Below are 9,683 nucleotides of genomic sequence, written 5' to 3'. Positions count from 1 at the left end.
ATAAGGCTATCAGAAATTTATTTAAATTAACTATATATAAAGTGATAAAAGAAAAGCTTTCTTTCCATAACATTATACCAGAATGCTATTAACAATGATATTAATATATCATTGTTAAAAATTACCACATAAGAAAACCGGAATAAAATAGCCTAGTGCGAAAGATGAAAAGTGAAAAGTATCACGGTCTCCCCCACGTCCTAATTCGCACCAGGTAACCATCGCTTTTATCTCAGCGCTAACTAAACACCGCTAAGTCCATTCACAGGAGTTGTAGCCAATTGCTAGTGATTCTTCTCAGTTGTGGCCGAGCCAATTGGAGCAAGAAGAGACCAAACGATCCGGCGGCGTCGACGTGGAAACGCGAGAATAGAACGCAAAGGGAGAGATTCTTTCCACAGTTTACACGTTCCATCCGAAACCAAGAGTGGGTCGCGTTCGCTTTACGATGGCCGATAGCGAGCTACACGTACACATTATTTTGTATCCTTCTTTCTCTTTATATGGGAAATATATTGATATATTATATATTTGTTCTTTTTTTCTGTCTCTTCTATCTATTTTCATGAATTTTTCTATTGCATTCCTTATCGTGGTTTTGAAACTCATTTCTTTTAATATTTATTTTATATATCTCTTAATATTTTTCTTATTTTATTATATCCTTATTTTACTATATGCTGCTTATCAGCGCACGAAAGTCATTAAGTCATTAACAAAAAAATCATTAACTTAATCGAATTTTAATATTTCTTTTTATCATTTTACAGATATACATCGGGATGAGTCAAGAACTATATCTTACAATCGAAGAGAAAGGAATTTATTTTTCTTGTAGAAGAAGCCTTTAGGAAAAAATTTTATTTTACATTTTCAATTTAAATTTCTTGTATGAAGAAAATTTTTTTCGTACTTCTTTTTTGAAAAAATCAACTTGAAAAAATGAAAAGTTAATAATATATATTTACACTTTATTTTTTTAAACAATATTAATTATCAAAGATTCTTTTGACATAGTTTCCATATACATTGAATCTTGTTTTTTTCGCGTGTGCTACTGTTCGAGGATAAAGAGTTTTCGTTTCTTCTCTCTTTCTCTGTCGCTTCTCCGACGTCTCTGCCTTTTCGACTTCGTCGTACGGTCCTTCTCTCTCGCGGCCTCGGGCTCTAATGAAAAAGTCGAGCGAATTCTCTTCTCCCTTCTCGTCGCGATGCAGGGCCGCCGTCACTCTTCCGGTTTTGTCCTGTTTAGCAAGTGGGCCAATCGAGATGGAGAGTAAATCGCGAGACGAGCCAGCTCGTGCGTGCTTGCGCCAAAGGAACCATGCGTGCTACGTGCGTTTGTATCTTTCTGCTGTTGATAGAGTTGTTGAGAACGAGGATCTTATCATTGGTGCATTTTTAAACCTTTTATTGATCCTTTATTGATCCCATTTCAATGTCGAACGTAATAGCGTCTCTGACGTTACGTATGAATTATTTATACATATATATATATATATATATATATATATATATATATATACAATAAGTGACGACAGTAATGAGCTTAATGCTTAATATAATATATAATAACAGCATGAATAAAATGTAATTTTATTAATATTTTAATATTTTTATTTATATACTTTAACATACTTAATTATGGAGAATTAATGCGCGTTTTTTTTTAACCCGAATTGTATTTCCATCAAGATTTTTTTGATTTAGCAGTGCCTGAAGATATAAAACTATGTTTGTTTATTGTATGTGTGTGTGTGTGTGTGTGCATAATTCCACCAATCATACAGATTGTGTCCTATTTAAAATCTCATTAAATTCACAACATCGTCGATATATTTATAGTCCTAAATAGAAAACGCCACATACGAGAACCTGTCGTAACTTTCACTGCGATGATAGAGTAGCTACTGCTCATTCGCATTCATGGCGGTAACTATATGGCTGATAATAAAAACAATTCCAGAATGCCAAAACATCAGTCGCGCGTGCAATATAACACGCATATATAAGATTTTATATAAAAACAACAACAATAAAACATTAAATTGTTTTAATCATCAGTCAAACAAATTTATTATAAAAAAATTGTAAATCATATACAGATACGTTGCTTTATAACACTGTGTATCAATTATTTTTTAAAAATACAGAGCGAGAGAACATGAAAATACATTTGAAGTTAAATCGTTGAAATCCTCAAGGTACAATTTTGGAGACTTCAATGCCCGCACGCGCGGAGATTTCAATGATCACACATCTGCTGGAGAGACACTTTTATATGACGTTTTCAGTACACGTTAAATGTTTCTTTAAAGAATACATATGTAAAATTTGTATGCAAATATTTATAAGATATTAATTTAAATATATAAAAATTAAATAAAATATTAAAATATATAAAAAAGGACTATATAATGCATTATAAATTAATAAAATTTTTTATTCTATGATCTATTATTATTAAAAAAGTAAAAGAACATATCATTGATGTGAAACAAATGAAAAACTTGTCTTTTGTTGGTGTGCAATTATTTATTTTATAACTTCAATATAAAATAATTTTTTTTGTTCCAAGAACTATTTAACTATTTGTTTAAATATTATATTTAATTAATATTTTATTATATGACTACAATAGATACACATGTAGCGTTCAGTTTTCTTTAATCATAAAATTCAAACGGTATTATGGCAAATTTAAGAGGCAAATGGTAAATCTGATAAATAGGCAATATAGTAATTCTTTTTCCAATTAGATTAACTTTTTAACATAAAAATATATTAAAAATATAAATAAAACAAGTGATAATATGATGTGATGAGAAACTTTTTTTACCGAAGATAATAAAATAAATACTCATACATACAATGAAAAAAAATCTACAAAATACATGATAAAATCCTTCATCCTTTTTTCTTTTTTAAAAAGGAGTCCATTTTTGGTTTACAAGTTTTTCATTTGTTTCAATACTTGCATCTTCACTAATAATAATAGATCGAATAATAATAGATCATAGAATAAAAATTGTCTCAGTAAATAAAATAAATTATAATGTAATGTGATTATATGAAGTCATGAAATAATGATAAATTATACAATACATTTAATAACCGTTAGAAAATGGTATTAATTTTATCGTTGGAAAATAATAGCGTTGTCCCATTTACCGAAGGCATACTTTGATTAATTCTAAATCTGCTCGCTCGTAACGAGACATTATACGCTTAGAAGGATAGCTTTCGTATTATGAACAAACGCTGAGGATTTGCTTCGCTAACCTGAAGATTTCATTAGAAGTAATCGGACCGAGCATCTATCGACACGATATGATGATAATTACGAATTTTCGTTGCGAGAATAACGTTCTGCGTCGTAATATGTATAGGCATTAAGGTACAGAGCGGCGACAACGGAACCGCAAATACAGCAAGCATAGTATAACATAGGTAAGTGTGCTTGTGGGTCAGTGGGACAAGAACTGTTCGCCACCATCGCAGTCACAATGAACAGTCGCCACCGCAGCCATCGCTCTCTGCCCGGTTAAAGTACAATCGTACTTATGTACGTTATATAGATCGGAGCACCGGAGCACGCGCCATTGTTCTTGAACTTATGCGCTCACGCACGAACGATCTACGCACGACACACTCTGTAATACCCGTATTGCGATGAGGAGGCGTCGACAAACACGTGGCCATATTCGTTTGCATAAAGTAACATATGATGGATATGCACGTTGACTCCATTGTACTTCTAAGTCTTATTTTTCGAGATTAGCATTCGTCTAACATAATTCTGTCATGAATATGATAAATGCGAGAAAAATCAAATTATTATCCCATATGTATGTAATACATGTAAAGAATCAAATTGTTTTCTTTTAACAAATTTTTATACAATAAAAACTGGAAAAATATTTTTTTCCAGACTTTATTGTACAAAAATTTCAGAAAGAAAGATATCCAAAACAGTTTACGGAACTAAAAGGCAGTCCACAGAGCTTAGCGAGTAGACTAAACAATGGACGTAACCTTGAAAAATGCCATCATCACGAAGATGTGATATATAGGCCATTTTCTAAAAAACTGTTTTTCCATTATGACTCTGGTTATGTGCGTAGTAACTTTTTGTTTTTTAATTCGTATAAAAAAAAACACAACGTATTTTTTATACGATCAATTTTATGACCGTATTTATAAATCAAAATCTTTATATTAGTTAGTTTGTTTAGAATTTTTAGCCCAAATTCTGACTATGGATGTAAAAAATCTAACTTAAAATCGTCGCAATAATTTTTGCGTAACAGTATGATAGACCATCTCACTAAAAAACTATATATTATATAACATATGTTTTATTTTTCTATTAAAGATTTGTAAGGATCGTCTAAAGGCCTGACTTTAGTTATCTCCTCTAAAGGAATATAGCTTTTTATGCTATGATGAGCGCTAATTGTAAGAGGGGCTAGTCCCCCGGATCTTCTCATCAAGGAGATGTTACGATAAAATTAGGTGAAATTCATTATCTTCACTCTGAGCCTTAAATAATTATTTTACAATGTGAAAAAGGAGAGTTATAGATTAAAAACTGTTTTTTAAAAAATGGCCTGACGGCGTTTATCAAAGTTGCTTATTAAAATATTTGATCTATTTTCTGCCACATATCGACTGCCATAATTTACTTTTATGTAACGCCGTAAGTTGTTTTCCATATGATTTAAACCTCCTTTAATATATGATTTCAAGAGAGTTAGTTGAATTATTATAAAACTCTTTCCTCTCAATATTAAATAGTAAATATTTTTTATAATTTTTTTTCCTTATTAATATATATTGATGCCGAAATAAAATTGATGATGTGATAAAGAAACTGAAAAAATGTGGTCTAGTGCATTAAATATAGATGATTAAAGTATCGTTGAATATGATAAAGCACAACTTATACAATATTAATATATAACATAAATTATTTTATAAGATTCGTCTGGCCTTTAGCGGAAATACACGATGCAACAGCGAATGAGTTCGTTGCACCCTTTTGCGACATTGTATAATTACGACCGCCGCCGTTACGTTCTGCGAACATCGTGCAAAAATGCGCGATATCATTGGGGAACATTCGACACACCGCGCTGAACGGAGTTGCTCAATATAAGTTTCCGTGGGCATGACGATTTCTGTCGACGTGCTTGACCCATGCAACTTTAAACGATTGTATTTTGACGGAATTGTGAAATCGGGAATTGACCAAGGACATATCTTTTTATAATCTTCAGTATTAATTATGCAATTAATGTAATTATGTAATATTTATTAATTAATTGTTTCCATCGGGTCGTATTATGTATATGGCGCATTTATAATGTAAGTATTTATAAGTAATTTATTTAAAAAATTTATTATACTTTAACTTTTATCTCTTTTATTATTTGAAATGTCAATATCATTATCATTTTCAGCTTGTTTAAAACAAACAATCGAATAAGTTTAATTACATTAATTATCCTTTTCAAATTTTTTTGAAGGAGCTCATTAAATGATAAGAAATTCGAAAATTAAATGATAAGATTCTATAATTACACTCTAACAATAAGATATTTGGAGAATAACGATAAAAATCAGATATTTAAAATTTCATTAGTCACTAATGACTAGGACATTAAAATAAACGATACTATCATAAAAGCGGATAGATAAAAATAAAAGGGGAGAGGAAGGAATTGTTTCGTGGAACTATTGTATGAGGATACAGTTATTATGCTATATTCTAACGGTTTTATTTAGTATTTCGGACGTTTTCAAGCGGCGAAGACAAACACGTACGCAGGGCCTGTATGCCCTGCGGGATCTTGATATTCGACCGACCGAACAAAGAGAGAAATGTCTATGAAAATGTACTGTGACTTCCTCGACCTGAAATTGATAAAAAAAAGTGATAGGACCGAAAATATCAAAATTCAACTGACAAATTAAATTAGAAAAGCAGATTTATATTTTTATTCCACTAATTTTATGTAAAAACTTTAATGATAATTAATTATGTAAAAATTTTAACGATTCATTTGAAACTCTTCTCTAGATATATAATATCAAAAAATAAAGAAATATATAAAAATTATATAGCTTTTATGTATTTCCTTATTTTGTAAATATTCTTTGTAAAGAATTCTAGATTCGTTAATGAAAGAAATGTTAATGAATTATAGATTAAATGTTAATGAAGTCTATTCTATTGCCACTATTCGTGTTGGCAATATGTATTATGCGATGATGCCAGAAAATAGATGCGACTTTACGTTAAAAATAAGAACAAATAGTAAGATTTGATCTAATAATTAGATAGGAAAAAATATAGATCGTAAGAACTAAGAATATAAATATAAATAAATACACAAGAATATATAAATATTTAAAAAAAATCATTTTTATTTTAGAAAAACTATTTTAGGAACATTTATTTTCTCTTCCTATTTTAAATGGATGTGTGTATCAAAAACTATTTTGTATTTTACACTTTTAAGCGTAAGAATGAGTTGGTACCTTAAATATTTAAAATATAAACGGATTTTTTAAATATTTATATATTCTTATGTTTCTTTTTCTTATATGTTTATTTATATTTACATTCTTATATATTATGTTTTATATCTTTATTTATATTCATATTCTTATTTCTGATTGAATATATTATGTATGTATGTATGAATATGTATATGTGTAATTGTGTGATATTTTTTTATTTATCAAAATTTTAAATTATAAATACACAAAATTTGAATTTATAAATCACAAATACACGTAAATTTATTATTTATAAAAACTTTTATCAACAATTAATTAATGAGAAAAATCATTTATTGCAAAGAATACTGCTAAAAGTGAAAGGTAATTAACCTGCTTTTATCGCGACTATTTAGAGAAATGTTTTATTTCTTCTTTCTTACAATCAATCGGAAAATAATGAAAAATAATAATTACAAAATGACGAACATCATAATGACATAAATACGAACCGTTAATTTAATGATTTTTTTTTTTAGAAATATGATTATATTTTTCTTGTGATTTCTGTAAAGACATATGTATGACACCTACATGATGTGTGCATCACACATGCACGCATAGCAAGCTATTTACGTTGAACTTACTTTTACTCACGCATGAAAACGAATATACGTAAGAATTTCGTGCGATGCATGAGAAGAAAATGCGCTTTACAATTTAAATAAATAATAGATGTATATCAGTATCTTGTAAATAATCTTTTATTAAGAGAGTTTAGATTTCTCGACAAAAATATTCAAAAATGCTTAGTGTAAACGTAAATTATATCATATTAATGTATAAATTATAAATTCTGATCCTGAATTAAGATTCAATAAATAATTAGAAGCTCTAAATTTAAATACAGCTCAATTTCTATGACTATGGGTATGTTTTTAATCCACTTTCATTGAGTTTCATTTTTAATTTAATCTTCCTTAATCAATTTTTATAAGATTTATAAGAATTCGGCCGTATTATTTGGTTCTTTAAGTCTCCTAATTTTTCTCAAGTACACCTTTCACATAACTCACAATCAGACATTCGCATTAAACGATCTACCGAAGTATTCAGCTCGCTAATTAATTATGTGAATGCAACGCGCCATCATTAATTACTACACGTCCGAATGTTTTCCATCGCAATGACAGAGACATAAAGTTTCGGAAAGATACGAGCGTAACGAAATAATGCCACTGTGCGGTGGCTGCAGAGCACGTTATGCCTCGGCACGCACCACTGACCGCTTCTTTTTCGCGGACGAGTATAACGCGAAAAAGGAGATCGTACAAAGTCGTGACATCGTTCTTCTCGCTTCGTCGATGAAACATATTAAAATTTCGAAGAACGCTGTGATATGCGCACACGTTCAATAATTCGCACGCACATTTAATAATTTGGAACGATTAAAAATTGTTCGGAAAAATATTAGTCTGAGAAATTTTTCGACTTTCATCAGAGCGTCATTAGATGTTCGATCAAACAAATATTCCAGGCAACAAGTCATGTTATTTTAACATCAAATGATGTGCATTTGCTATATGGAATATCACAGTATCTCTCTAACTGCGACGTATAAATCTGCTACGTATAAATTTATACTTGCAGTGTAGTAAATCTCTTCGGCTTGAAATAATAATATTATTATTAGCAATTGACAAATGATTTTTTATAAGAAATAGCTTCTCGGAATGATAGATAATATTTGCTCTTCTCTCTGTTTCTTCATTTTTAGTTTAATTTTTTTTTAATTATATTTCTTTGTTTTTTGAAGAATTAAAGAACGTGTTCTCTTATCTCTTTTATTTTTTTTAATATTCTGGAAATTTTATTAATAACTTATCGAAAAAATTTGAGATATAAAAAACATAAAACTTAAGAAAGAGCAGAGCCAGAGTGTTTATTAGAAATCATCGACAATAAACAAATAAGTTGAATACTGTTGAAGTAAATCAAAGTTTATTCGCTCTAAAAATAACAAGGTAATCCTGTTAATGATGCCAGAGATTAATAAAACAAACAAATGTGTTAGTATAAGAAACGTTGTTAGCAAAAGTTGGTTAAAAAGGACGTATAAATATTTTCTATAGCACCAAAGAAGAATCACTTTATTTCAAGGAAACCATTTTATTTGAAGGTACAAAAGTCGGCTAGATAACACAATCCAACACGAATAGTCACTTAAACCATAAAAAAATATTTATTACAAGCAACTAACTTTTTTTTGTAAGAAACTCTTAACAATAAGTCAACAAAGATTCAAATTGACAATGCAATTTTTAATGGTCAGAGTTTATATTTTCAGACTATATTTTATCTATTATAATGTAAATATTACATAGTTTGTAGTAAAAACCATATGTAGTACCTTTTTAAGACTTTTTTAGAACCTTTGTAGAATCATTATTTTTAAAATCTTTGTAGTAAAGAACACATTATGCAAAGGTATTTTTGTAAAAGCATCTTTTGCAAAAAATTTTTAATAAAGTGTACTAAAACATATATATTTTATTATATTTTACGTTCATGTATGTACAACACTGAATGTGTAATAATATATAATACATATCTATGTAATAGTATTAAATATTCGTCTTGTTGAACATGTGAAACATATATATTTTATTATATTTTACGTTCATGTATGTACAACACTGAATGTGTAATAATATATAATACATATCTATGTAATAGTATTAAATATTCGTCTTGTTGAAATTTGAAGATCTGGAAAACATGAAGATGAAAAATCTATTAACCTTTTAATTCTTTATATGTATTTTGTGTCTTCTAGAAACAAATGTCACTTAAAAAAAATTATTTTTTTTATTTTTTTTTTATATTATCTTCTAAATTGCTCTCTTACATTATTCGATACATAAACATCTTTTTATTATTTATATTTGGCAATAATTTGGATAACATTTCGCAAGAATTTGGATAATTTGGCAAATTTAGCTCACACAATCTAAAATTTTATTTGTCAATCAAATACATATTTCATATATTTAAATTCTACATTTTTTACTTATCTTTTCCTGGAAGAGACACAAGGTTTGCTGAATAATTAAAAATTAATATTAAAAATTATTTAAATTAAAATATATACTTCATATATTTAAATTCTATATTTGTGA

This window comes from Camponotus floridanus, unplaced genomic scaffold, assembly GCF_003227725.1.
Source record: "Camponotus floridanus strain SB8 unplaced genomic scaffold, Cflo_v7.5 scaffold14, whole genome shotgun sequence".
Classification (NCBI taxonomy): Eukaryota; Metazoa; Arthropoda; class Insecta; order Hymenoptera; family Formicidae; genus Camponotus; species Camponotus floridanus.
This window is presented reverse-complemented; position numbering follows the sequence as displayed.